General features: G+C 42.6%; 1 protein-coding gene across 1 annotated transcript in view; it reads left to right on the top strand.

Annotated features, from left to right (window-relative positions):
• The window catches only part of LOC110828138 (protein PBDC1), a 232,616-nt gene that overhangs the window by 198,398 nt on the left and 19,634 nt on the right, over nt 1-14,584 (top strand). The gene's annotated exons all lie outside the window — the stretch shown is intronic.

Here is a 14,584-nt window from a genome sequence, read left to right on the forward strand (position 1 = left end):
TAACAGGAGTACATCACCACCATAACCATCATCATAATCATCATCCTCCTCCTTCGGTATTTTGAAGTCCTCCTCCTCGTATATACCAAAATCTGTGATGAGACGTACGTTACATTCTTGTGTTACATTAGATATTTTATGATATTATGTGTTATATTCCTTAGGTGATATTTCAGATTCTCACAGTGGCGAGTATAAAGATGGCTGTCATCTGGTTTTTACGCCTTGTCTGGGAAAAATTTTGCCAATGTTTCAGAGTGCTTACTGCCTTCATCATGGCGATGATCGTAGCCAAAAACCCAGAAGACAGCTGCCTTTAACACACTGCCTACTGAACAGCCCTTTGCTATCATTTATGTAAGCCAGGAACCTTGTGGCCGTGCTTGGCTTATGGTTCTGTGTGTACGTACAATGATTTTTCTGCATTACGGCGCGTGCTTTGATCCGTGAAATCTGCCTGAGCAACTCTCAACGGAAGTAATGACGCTTAACGTTTTCATCAGTAAATGTTTGTATTGAAAACGCGGAAGGGTATGACATCCGAATTATTTCCAGTAATCGCACGTACTTATGATCGACCACATTCAAGGACGTAAGGATGGTTTGTGGTGCAATTAACGCCCATTTCATTCTTTTGTTTGTATGACGCTGGTTTCCGCCATCTGCAAGTCAACCTACAGCTGTGAGGTTAGGATAGGACGTAATTGTCCAGACTGAAGTTTGATTCAGAAGATAAGCAAAACCGGGACAGATCTGCCAGCAAAAGGGGGTGGTCACCTGCCCAAAAATGTTTTATTTTGTGAAATTTACGTATTGAAAATTGTATAATGTTTAAGAAAATGAAAGAAAATTTACTGCTTTAAAAACGATAGAATAGATGTCTGTTTGGTTTTCTTCTTTTCTGATAATAAGTTGGCTGTAGAACTGTATCAATTCCTCTCTTAAAGGTTGAGCTCCGCTCCCAGTTGGGGTCGTTGGTACAGAAGATCTCACATCCCTTATTAATAAGAGCGTCTGTTGCCGATTGCAGTGGACAGCGACGCCATTAAGTTATGACTTTGCCTTCTATTTGATTTTTGTTGTACATTGTGGACATTTGCATCGAGTTTATAAAGGTCCTAGGCCGATGACATGGCGTGATTATGATTCCTTATAACGGGGGTGTGCCAAGCATTGAGAGCGAAATCCCTAAGATGCCGCGTGTACTAACAGCAGGTGGATAATCTCAAGACAGCGGGAAATTTGTCAGGTCACTGATAAATGAACAAACCTGGAAACTTAAACGATTGGTTTGTCACGTACGTCGCTTGTGTCCTGAAACTCGGCAGGTAGGAAACACAGCGGAGGCATTGCAGTACTGGGATGAGCGGTTTGATGGTACGTGGTTTGTTAAATTGGCGGTTATTGTGCATGTACAGTGCACGTGTTCGTGAAACACGGTCCGCTGGGCACAATTCAAACCGGGGTGGGGGGGGAGGGCACTTTATGTGCAATACAGCCACCACCCCCGCAAACCCCGCGATCGACAGGTAGGTATTAGTATGCATATCGAACTATTTAATTGAGAGGGTGGGTCACCCCCCACACACACACATTCCCACCCCAGCACCACAGTTTGATTACATTTCACGTAGCAAATTGTGTACATAGTGATTCTGGGGTGGGGTGGGGTGGGGGAGGTTGGAAGGGGGAGGGGGAGTAGTTGGTTTGGTTTTCGAAACGAATTTTAAAAAATCATCGAGAGCAGCTCATGATGTAGTTGGGCGCCATTAAATAAGATTATCGTAGTTATTAATTGTCCGTGATGTGTGCATCGCTTGGGATGGGTAAATAGAGGAATGGCCGCGGGTGGGGGTTGTTGTGCATTGCTCATGTTGGCAGCAGCGGAACAAGCCTGGACTAATAATGACCACGGATCATACTCCTTTTTTGTTGTTTTCAGTTTTGTTTTTCATCATTGTTCCTGCCCCACCCCCCCATCCCACGCATTCACGCATGTCCCCAAACGTTTAAAACTCATAAACCACACAAAGTCCATAATATGCAACAGTTATTGCAATGAAACCCAATTACACACGCCCGAAGTCCTGCAATCAGGTGCATTTGAAGAATTGCTCGCTAAATGCGCTGTTATTTATTGGTTATATTTTGAATGTCGTCATTATAACTGTCTGTAATTAACGAAAATGTGGATAGGCCCCCGTCGGCCCCACACCATCTCCGCTATAAACAAAGGCCCCAGCCGCACCAGCTGATGCAAATTTTCATTCCTTCCGAAATAAAATGGCGTTCTATTTGCTGTCATTTCTGTTCATCAGATTGGTACCACTGGCTGGGCTGTTGTGAGCACGGTAGCGAACCATCCGGTTCCAGAAGAAGGGGCATAGTATCTTGACCACCTTAGCGACTATCAGCTTCTCAGTAAGGACTCTATACGATGGTGGTTAAGTAATTGGTGACGAACATTGAATTCTGTCACCTCGTCACTTAGGAGAATCCCGTGTCCGATTACACGATGTAAGGAAACGAGTTTTACTTCGTGTTTTGAGTTTGATATGTGGCCTAAAGCCAGTGCCACGAACCGTACGAAATATCGACACAGTAACTGTCATGCCCACAAATGATAGGAGTGTTTGGGTCTCTAAGCGACGCGTTATCAGCGCGTGGGTCCCTCGAGCCCCAGTATAATTCATCCCTTGCTTATACTACACACAGAATAAATCCTGTCAATTACTGATGACAAACACCATTGCCAGAGTCATCATTCGGCAGCTTTTAGTCATTAAGTTAGTCGCTGCTGTTGAACCTATATTCATCGCCATTGTCACAAAAGCCAAGATTTGAATTTTGTTGTGAGCTGTTTCAGTTCGTTTCTTTATATAACATGGCTCTCAGAACTTACTTTGCTCTGACCCACGTAATCTTTCGTTTTAATTTATACTTTTTCCAATAAACATTTTGTCTCTTTCATTGGTGATACGTACATCTCCGTCTGTCATGGGAAACAAAATTTGATTCTTGTTCTTCAGGTGTGGATATCTTCCGATCTGTTCCTCTGTTCGTGGACCTAAATTTAACTCTTTAGAGCCGACGTTCGCGTACATAACCTAACACATAAAGTCGAAATTGAGTTCATGTATTTATTCACATATAGCTCGATGTACCGATTTGCACCAAATTCAGCATTCTTAATCATCGAGACAAGGAATAGAACATGCCGTTGTATAGATAACGATCAATCGGTATATGAATATCGATCACACATTATCGATAAACCTAACCTAACTTAACCAAACCAAAAGCAGTTTCAAGTTTACTTATCCTAACCTAAACTTGGTAAACCAAAATAAACTTAACCTAACCTTACCAAGCCCGACGTTTCGAAACCTGGCCACACATGCACGTACGTATCTACAGCTGTCCTGGTCTGTTAAAGCAGCTGGTACATATAGTTACCACTTGGTTTTAGACGGTTAATGCGAATAAGGGACACAGACTTACGTAGAAGGCATTTCGAAATCTAAATTTAATACATATTATATTCGTTTGTATTTTAAAATAAGTCTTTGTGGAATATAGCCGATATGAGAAGCAGTGGCGTTAACTGCGGGTGTGCTGAGCGTTTATTGGCTTAGTGCGTAGCTTTGCTATGATTAATCTGGGATTGTGGGAAAACCAAAGTTTGTGATTAAACCTCTGGAGCAATGGACCGCATAATATTCAGCGATCTTGCCATTACTACATCGGGGGAGGGGAGAATTATTTAAATCTGCTCCATTTTGACTCATTACTGTTGTGTCTACAGAGAAAGAAAATTTGAAAATTTGCTTCACAAATTAATTCTCACAAATTCTCAGTTTTCTGATGGTTACGTAATTGCATCATGACATTTTGGGGGGGAGGCCTTGCAATAAAGCCGGACGACGGTTTAGGCAGAACATTGCTACTTCGAGTCTCGATTTCGAATCCCGCACTCTGTCATCACAGGAGGCTTTGAGATGGCTAATCGGGTATCATTGAATCTGTCATATGTGTAGGACGTTTCTATTAGTATATGGTAATTCAGTATGATTTGAGGTTTTCAAGGCGTTGAGTCCCAAGATGGCAGTCTTCTGGGTTGTAGTCTGATAAACGTTTGCCGACGTTCCACAGGTCCTTGCTGCCTCCATCATCAGGGCGATGAGTAACCCCTGCTAACACTAGTATTTTCTCATGTGAATGTCGTAGTTTCGAGTAATTTAACGATGTGAAATACATGTTTATTGGAAATGGATCTTCCACACGGGGTTTTAATCCAAAGGTTTAAGACGCTAGAACCTCGACTGCAGAGCACTTTCGATAATTACAGCAAATAAAGAGGTGAGTGGGCAGTCGATGATTGTAAAACGTGAAAGGGGTTGATACTTACTGAGTGCGAGAAAGGGAGGCCCTGAGATATTGAGCTGGGATTACCCAGCGACGTCACTGACGTCGGGGTTCACTTCCCGGGAGGAATTTTGTGTTATATTTACCACCACGTCCAGACCGGCTCTAAGCGCGACCTGGCTTCCTACCTGCCAAATTTTTTAGCTCTCCACCAAGATTTATATTTTAAGAATGCGTGGAATCTACCTCTACGCCCCCACGCGTTACCGTTCTGTCGTACTGGAACAGTTTCGTCTTTATTCCAGAAGAAGTACAACGATAGTTGTGCGCATTCCGTAGGACGTGTGTTTTTGTAAACAGCTTTAACGAAGTCGTCACAAACGAAAGGCGTGCGGGGACATAAAGGACGCGGTACGACCTGACACCCCTGCCAATATCCCACGGTGATTGGTCGGATGGTCAGAGAAACACGAGGCCTTTTGGATGCGCGGTCATACATCAGAGCGGCAATCAGCAACATAATTAGTTTGTAATGTAGCGGCACCTGATTAGCCCGTGGAGATCGCAAGGAACCCCCGAGAAGGGGGGGGGGGGAGGTGCTACTTCGGACGCAGCGCAGAGGTCGAATGAACTCGTGGTCCCGTGGGCGTCATTCCGACGAGCGGGGCCCTTGGGGCTGATGCAATGTGGGGGGGGACCCGCGAACATCTCAACCCCCCTCCCCCTGATGATGCTACCTGTGATCCACTGTGTGTTTGTGTGGGCAGTTCATCATCATCATCATCTTCATGCTCCACTGCAATAGGGCGGATTGTTGATAATCAGGCTACTCGAACTGCTCTGGAATTCGGGTGGATTTTTTTTTAAATGTGCGCGTTATCGTCGAAACCAACATATCGTTCCTCTTCACATGGCAGTGAATGTCAGTCGAGGGTGAAGTAAAGAACGCCCGCATGTCTGTCACGTGTTTGCAACTTCTGCCTGAATCTGCAGATAGAAAAATAAATTACTATCGCGAAAATAATAACAACGTAAGAAAATATGTAGCAACAGATGAAATTAAAGATGTTTTTGCAGGTTTTTTTACGGGTCAGTGTATGTAAGAATAGATAAAATATATGTAGCTGTATTTAACTTAAAACATAAATAAATTTTAGGATTTTACAAATTTTTATCGAACTTTTCCAGCTGCTCACATGATAAACACTTGAAATTTGAAGTTCTCACGGATTTAAAATGTCCCGTCGTGTTTTTACACTGAAGATGTATGTGGTCTTTTCCTTCGGTACGTTTTTTATCTACATACAAGACTGTACAGAATCACAGTGGTCATATCTGTACGCCAAACACTGCCAGTTAAGATTAAGCCTGTAACACTTTTCATTTCATCTTGTTTGCTGTAATATATTCCCATAATAATTACTTTTCATATTACCTCCAGACATTTACAACACACGTCTGCAACTTCAAAGTTAAAACGTGTATAAAAGATTGAAACAGTAACTAAACTCCATGCCAACGAAAGTAATAACTGCGACTTGTCCGTGGCTGTACGCTTAAAAACCTCCACCCACCCTTCCACTTGAAGCCTTAGCACGAAAACTTTGTTAAGTCTACGTTGAGGAGTTACTTAATTATTATCAGTTAAGGGCTAATTAGACCGACGTTAATAGCATCAGCGTAATGTAATAACGCGAAGAACACGCATCTCCCTGCACTCTTCCGCACGAGGAACGCTACCGCTGAGCTAGTCGCAATTGTGTTTAGTTGCTCATCCGTCCACGTGCTGCTGAGCGAGAAACCCTTGCAGTTACAACCAGAACTGTGGATAGAACTCTCGCCATTAACTGTTTGAAGCCGAATCTTGTATTATTTAAGAATTCGGCCCGTACCGCGAAGAAAACACAACACGTCACCGTTACAAAGATCAGTTGGTTAACTCTGTTTAAGGAAATAATCGCTGTTTATTGTAAGAACCATATGTGATTTATGAATTTGGAAGGATATGTGAACACGTGATCGTGGCCTACTTTAAGGTGATATCCAGCATTTGCCTTCAGAGGCTGATTGTCACCAGGAAATAATTTAGCAGAGAGCCTTTTTTTCCGACAGAAAATCCTACTCCAATAGAATACATGAGGGGAATCGATTGGCTCAGGATGAAGTGGAAATGTGAGCGAATTTGATGATTTCGGATTCCGTAAAAGATGATTTTTTTTTAAACCAGCTGAACAGTCAGCAGTTGTTCAAGAGAGGCCCGAGTTTTTCTTTTTTCCCCCGCGAAGGCGGGCGGCGTACGTGTTTTCATGCGTCGGTAGACACCGCGCGAGCCCCCCGGCTTCCGTTGGATTGGCTCCACCGCTTCTGTAATGACTGCCCTGCTAGTGATCCGGGTCCCTCCTGAGACCGAGACTCTCGCCTCTCGCCTCTCCTCTCCTACCCAATTTCCAATCTTTATTGTTATTCCGTGTCCATGTCGTACCCAACATATTTATAGCATCCGCAGAGCTGGACTGGCTAATTACCTTACGAGGAACGGGGTTTGAACGAACAAATTGTCATCCACTTCAGATAATCAACCCTGTTTCAGCCCCTAACCCCATTGAAGAACCCGTTCCACTGTTTCATTGATCATTTTTCATTGCCTCATCCCTTCTTCGTTACCTTTCCGTTCTTTCTTTCTTTCTTTCTTTCCTTCTCGTCCCTCGAATCATTCGTTTCCATTTGGCACCCCTCATTCTAGCCCCGAATTTCCCCAAGGACCGAGGCCCTATTAGAAAAGCATATACAGAGACCTCTGTTGTGCGTATTTTGAACTACAACTGCTCTATATCGTGTTTCTTTTAATGGACAGTTGGGAACTATTTGCGTATGCAATTATAATCTGGCATACGTACTTCCTGCTGCTGCTGCTGGTGGCGGATGGAAGTTTTTCTTGTCTGGTAACTCTAGTTACCTGCATCCAAGGCAATTACATGCCAAAGTTTAACCACCTCGGTTCAGCAAAACAGGAAACAACATTCAAATTCTTGCAAAGTGCCCCTTAGGGTCCGCCATCATAGCTCCAGTGTGTGCTCACGAATTCCCACAAGCCCAGGAGCTGTTTTGTGTGTTATTTCTTGTTTCTCTCGTTTTCTGTCTAAATCCTCGCTTGGGCATAAAGTTCTGAATTGTTTTATAACATGAAAAGTGCAAGGCAAAGAAAGCATCATGAAGGTTGCAACTTAAAAAAATAAATATATTGCAATACTGATAACAAGTGAGCACGTCCAATTTGGAAACGGCCTTCACCCATAACTCTGATATCTCCCGTGAAATAAGTCTGACAGCAAAATACGAGGTTACGGGGGGTTAGTTTAGTTTCTTACACAAGATTTTAAAACGCAACCAACCCCCCCCCCCCCCTCGAAGGGGTTGGTTGCGTTTTAAAAACTTGACTAACCCCCCGAGGAGCTCCGAAAGGAGCGCTCTGCTCTAGTAAATAAATAACAGGCGCGAGAGTTTCTCTTTGTTTAATAAACAGCGATCATTTCCATAAACAGCGTTAACCAGTCGATCCTCTTAATGGTGAAGTTTGGTGTTTTCTTTGTGGTACGGACCGAATTCCTAATATAATTTAGACGAGCTTCGACTTCAAGGGGTTAATTTCTTCATTCAATCACGTTTTACTGACGACAGACGATAGATTTTTACGTGTTGTAGTCCGAAAAAGAAATCGTACGTGTTGGAGTGAGGACAGCGATGAATGACTGTTAACTACGTCTGTTGGGACACTTTGTACCGTGGGCATTTAGCTGACTGCATGAACTGTAATGGAAACTTGCGCTGCGTTCTCTGGATGCATGCGGTGTCCGTTACAACACGTTAGTGCATGCAGTCGATTCTCCCTTCGGGAGAACTGGGCTAGTTCACCGAGAACTGCATCTCCCACCGCAGGGAGCAAATTTCCCGTATGAAAGCGCTTGTCCGTCCGTCATTTGTGACGAGACGCCGCCCAGCGATCGAGGCCGTGGGTCTCGACTGGGTTCTTGGCACGTGAGTCCACTTCTTTCTGTGTTGTGCTGTCCTTTGCAAGTTGGCGTCTAGCGACGGGCTGATTCCCCACACAAGGAGGCCCATCAAATATCTAGAGGAGTCATAATTACAGAGTTATTTCCGAAATGTCCCGGCAATAAGGTCTAGTTCGTAAAGCTGATTTAAAACAGGAAGCGTTGTTCTGAGTAGTGTAAACACTGGCGTGTTGTTTTAGCTTACAGCGGCGGTCTCGTTCCTGTGTGAACCCACTTCGTGTTCTCACCGTCGCCGTTATGGCTGTGGGATAAGCCGTACCTCCCAATAACACAGCGCGAGGCTCATACTTGTAGGCAGAACATGCCCCTCTGTCCCTTGCGTTCAATTAGTAATTAAACACGTCATGTTACGAGTCATATCTGAATGCTTCATATAATTAAATGTCTAGATAACTCAAATCCTTGTTCCACAAACGCCTTGCATGTTTTTGTCAGTGGTATACACAATCGTTGCGAGAAATATCGACATCAAGACACATTTAACGTACCCGTAGCACGAAATTCAGAAAATGAACGCATAATTGCGAGGTCTTCTGTGTCCTACCGTCATATTTTTCAATTCCGAAACAATTCATCGTATATGGATAAATTTTAGAATCAAATGTCAGTTGATCGACTTCAGAAGTAAAAATTTGTAGGAATAAGATTGGGAAATGGTACATATTTTTTCTGAATGTGATATTTGCAAATACGCATATATAATTAGAGTCTGGGTTGAGAGATTTCAGACGTGCGTCTGTTTTTGCAAAATTTGTCACGTTAAATGCGTAACTACAATGTCTGGAACTGTTGAATTCCAAATTGAACACCCTGTATTGTGCCAGGTTTCTGTTTGTAAATCGATCTGTACGGTTTTGTTACGTACAGGGGGCGCTAATCGGACTCAGTGAATGTTAAATTACGCGGTATTATCTGCTAAGAGAGTTAATTCGACTTGAAGCTTCTGGAAGACTTCTTGTTACTAATGGCTCCTGTATCCTGGCTACCATAAAATGTAATAAGCATCAAGGCATTTCCAGTTCATTACACAGAACAAAATTAAGCGCGGATCTAGTCTCCGTCTCTGTGAGGCGTAAATAATTTTCGTACTTCTGACTACAAATTTTCCTCGAGTCAATACAAACTGTGCGGACGTTTCCTCCTGCAATTCTCCTTTATTACTTAAAAGTAAATGTTATTACGAAGCTCAAAAACAGTTCTTTAAAGAAAATATTTAGGAAATTAATTAATTCAAACTAAATCAATTCTTGTATGAACCTTAACCTCAATACTGCGCACGTGTAAGTGGTCGCCTTGTGCCAATATTAGTCTGAAAACTTGAAGGTAAGAGACCTCTTGGAAGACCTAGGCGTAGATGTGAGTATAATACTAAAATGGATCGAAGTTTGTGACGAAGCCTGGCTCAGCAAACTGTTCACTGATGTAATGTAATGAAAATTCGGGTTCCATAAAATGCAACAAATTCCTTGACTAACTGAACAACTATCAGATTCTCAACAAAGACTGTGCGAAATGGAATTATACCTAGGAAAAGGGTTAAACTATTTTATCAGTTGATTTGTGGTCATTCCAATAGATTCTGAGTTACTTGCAGTTTTATGACCAAAGAAATCAGGACAGGTAGTTTACACTGAAACGCGAAGTGGTAGGATCAAATCTGAGAAAGACGAAGTTTGGCGAAATGTGTTTTGAATTCCTGGAAAAAGTCTGGTGGATTTGATAAAGGACGATAATGGGTTCTAGTTTTCAGATTAAAGTAGCGAGTTCTGTTCGACTAGACGTAACGCTGTAGAAATATAGGCTTATGGGGCTACCCTCTGTTCGTGATTTTCCTCAGGCCAATGCAACCCTCGGACAAACTACGTCACACTTCGTTCCTTCTTATTTTGACCAAACAACATTAACCCATGAACCATAATTTAAAATTGTTCCAAGTGAAACTTCGTTTTACGAAGTGCTTCACGTTCGAATAAAGACAAAGTTTTGTGATTAAGAACCTGTTTGAAGCTGGTGACGAGGTGATGCTAATATTCTTGTATAAATCTGATAAATTGTTACGTATCGTCTCACCCATAGACATGTGTAACTTTGTGGTTAATGCAACTGTTAGATTAGGAGAAGCAAAATGATAATCAATCTCCGTCGAAGCAATAATAATTTATCACAATTTTCTGTCATATTTCCCTCGATTCGTATTCTCGTTTCGCGTGTTGAAAGCGTCACGTGATGCATTCGAAAACATTCTATGCAGAACTTTAATGCCCACTGGTACCACAGTCTGGTGATGAACAGTCCGATACAACCATTACTTACGTACAAGATTGTCAGCTTTCCGCCTCAAGACTGTTATCGACGTATTTATCTCGCAAAACATTTCGAGAAAGTATTATACAAACGAAACTAACCAAGATGTATAAATTTCCTTGTAAATCCTGTATTGGAATGAGACGGTGAGATTATTGCAGAGTTGGATAAAGAAATGTTGACTTTTCGAAATTGGCTTTCTACCTCCGGAATGAAATTAAGACGTGTTAACGCGTGTTCCAATGAGATCAGCTGTCAAACTGAGGATTTATATGAGAGGGAACTTAATAATTGAAGCAAGTCGCCTCGTGTCGTAACTTGGACGAGCAAATGAATTTCCTAATTGAGATGGCTGTCTTCTGGGTTGTTGGCGCCGTGAGTCTTACTCATCTCCCTGATGATGGAGGAAGTAAGTACTTCTGAAACGTCGGTAAACTCCTACCAGGCTACACCTTCATACTGGCTGTCGTGGGAACCTGAAATCTCAAATTCTTATGAATTTTGGCGTAGAAACCTGTTGAAAAGAAGCTACATGAACGTTCCACATAGTTAAATAGAATGTGAACTGGACTTAAGTGGTTTAGTACTCAGAACTGTCCCTCATAGGTAGCTCGTTAATGTCCATCTCTGTTACTACACAGACAGCTGTAATTAGTACCAACATGGCGGCCTAGCAAACATATGAGTTGGGAATTACACTAGCGCCAAGAACCTTGAAAATATTTACGGTCAAACATTTCGTGATTTTCGATGGCCGTCTTCTGGGTTGCAGTCCTGTGTAGTCTGATAGAAATTTACCAAAGTTCACTTCCGTTCCTCATTTGAAATAACCGCGTCTTAATAAGATTTGTGAGCAATTTTTGTAAAAAGTATCTTACTTTTTTATGATATGGTGACGTGATATGCGGTAGGCAACACGCGCTTTTGAAAACGAGAAGAATTTTCTTCGAAAGCAACAGACGATGTCAGCGCATGGCGTCGATTCGTCACGTGTGCGCGCCGAAAGCCAAATTGCCGCAATCTGAGAATCTGCGCCTCGGCTTTCCCACGCTCTCGCGTTGTGCGGGTGGCTTATCGCACGATGATGATAAGGGCACTTCACGAGGATTAGCGTCAGTCACTCAGAGACGGCAGCAGGCGCATGAAAAAGAGAGAAGATGACGACGACTGTAACTAAAACTTAACTTCACTGAGCGCAGTCATCCCTGATAAGCTCGTAGTCTCTCAGCTAGTCAAAGAATTAGAGCGGTCATTGCCGTGCTAACCTGATTTTTAAACAAATGTTAACAAAATCAATATTTATTAACAGCTGCAGTAAGTGCCAAACTATAAACTTAATAATAATATCATTAAGTGCAATCCAGACGGCAGTCTGATTAGTGCTCCATTAGTGCAGTTGTTTTAACTTTAAGCCGGCCTTATAGACCGAAACGTGTCTTGAAGTTTAAAATTTAAACTTCTGGCTGTATTTGTTACGTTTTGCAATTCTGAAAGTCATAGGGGCGTGCAAAATGAGTTTTCTGACGCACTGTTGTCAGGCTCCATGGCAACGGAGCCTCGGACCTCCTGCAATTGTTTCCTTGTTTGGTCGTGACTTTGAGGTCACTGTTCTGAGAGACCGCAAGCCGATCGGGGGGTTCACATAGGTCACATGACTCGTAATGAGAAATCTTATTGGATGAGCAAACATGATTTGCTGCTAGTGATAGTCTACACACACACACGCGTTCTCCTGAGCAGGGGTTAACAAAACTGTCCAAGAATTACAGTCATTTGCTTTGTTTGTTTATATTGGTACGATTGTTGGGTTAAGCTGGGCAGGGCTTGCAGCAAGAATGGGAGTGGTCGCCCTGATGATGGAGGCAGCAAGGACATCTGAAACGTCGGTAAACTTCTACCAGGCTTACGAGAAGACAGCCATCTTCATATCATGGGTTGCTTTGCACTTTGTTTACAGACGTTTGTAATCGATTTTCGTCTCCCTAAGTAAGGGATCAGCCACACAAAACAACGGGAAAAACTAATTTAGCTTAAGCCTCTCTTTTAATGCCTCAGAAATTAGATTAAAATGGTTTTGAACTGAATATTAGAAAACAGTCCTTAATTAATTTTACTTTCAGTTTGATTATGAACCTCATTTTTGTTTCCTTGTTCCACTGATAACTAAATAGCAAAATTTTACTATAAACAGTCTTTATGCTGTGGCTCCGATAATAAATTAAAATTAATTAACTCTTGATTATTTATCAGCACAGGTTAAATAGTATGCAGAACGTAATCCGTATGTGTCTGTGTATTTGTTGTTTATTTAACGACGCTGTCAGTCGCTCACATTGTAGACACCTCCTAATAGTTGAGTGATTAATTACTAATGAATTGGAAAGAATATGGATGGAATGTGTCGTGGCCTGATTTAAGATACCATCCCGGTATTTGCCTGTACAGACGGAAGGACCGCGCTCGAGTTATCCGAGATTTCAAGCTTGGACCTTCGTCCTTCGAAGCAGTACTAATGCTTCCTGCCGACAAGGATTGCTAACCACTCGACCGCAACTTTGTATTGAAGGGAACGCTTAACATTTACCACCCCTGATTTTGGGCAACAATATTAAGGGAAATATAGGACTCATTTATCAGTGATCAGTGGGGGTCTCTTTCGTGTATAATGAAGCCACCGCCGTCCCCGCCCCTCCCACAATCGGAAGAGCTCCCCTTCCGAAACTCTTCTGTACGTCAAAATTACTCTACGTCATCAGCGGGATTAAACACGCACAAGACAACAACCCACAGCGACTCCCCCTGAATTAGCCGACTAATATCAGTAGCGTCGTTTTGAAGACGGCGACCGGTGTTTGAGGTTCCGAACACAACTTTGCACCGCGTGTCGTCGGAGTGGCGTCGCGGTGCTACACGTGTCTCGTCGACACTCCTGTCAGTGCGTCTCTGCCCCATTTGTATTGCAGATAGCGTCTAAAGCCTTATTAAGATTAAGGATAGGTTAGCTTGAGTGGAACATCAATGCAAAGCCTTCAGGACAACAGAAAACACGACCAAGCACGCGTGTCTGGAGTGGAGAGTTTATCTTGTCTCGTTGGTGACGTATAATTTATTTTATTTCAGTGTTATCAATTGTAATGGATTCTGTGGGAGTGAAACTTGGTCGCTTGTTGCGGTAAGAACACAAGTTTATTATCAGGAGAATTTTCGGACCTGGGAGGGATGAAGTGAGAAATTTTCAAAATTTGTGTCCTTCGCCATGGTCTAATCTATGACATCATCAGGGCACGTGTCTTGGGGGAAGGAGAAAAATACATACAGAACTTCATCAGGGAAACGTGAAGGAATGAAACGACTTGGGCGATCTAGACTAGATGGGTGGATAATATTAAAATGGAATTTAAAAAATTGATAAACGTGTGAATTCATCTGGTTCAGGATACCGTAAGGTGACGAGCTCTTGTAGACGCTCTGAAACGTCGTGTTCCAGGCGATAGTTTATTGACTGCGAGACAGAAGACGCTCGGCGTCGCTTGTGGTGCCCTCGCTTAAGAATTCAGATGTCATGGAATAGAAATGTTGTTCTCTCTTAGGCAAACGTCATATTCCACCATGCGGAGTTTACCTACGTATTTTAGTACCAAATCTTAACGCATGACGTCACAATTTGCGAAGGTTTGTTCCCCAGTATCGCGTGGATCCCCAAGGAAACGTGTGTGAAGTCTTACTTAACTTGTCATCCGATTAAGTGCGATGTGTATGCTGTTTGTTATCACCCAGCTTCGCTGTGCTTCTGGGAATTGACACCATCTGATGGAGTGAGTAGCATTGTTTGTCTTCTGTTGTTA

Source organism: Zootermopsis nevadensis, unplaced genomic scaffold (assembly GCF_977971745.1).
Source record: "Zootermopsis nevadensis isolate Lab colony 2312 unplaced genomic scaffold, Znev_1.0 Znev_ptg000008l, whole genome shotgun sequence".
NCBI lineage: Eukaryota > Metazoa > Arthropoda > Insecta > Blattodea > Termopsidae > Zootermopsis > Zootermopsis nevadensis.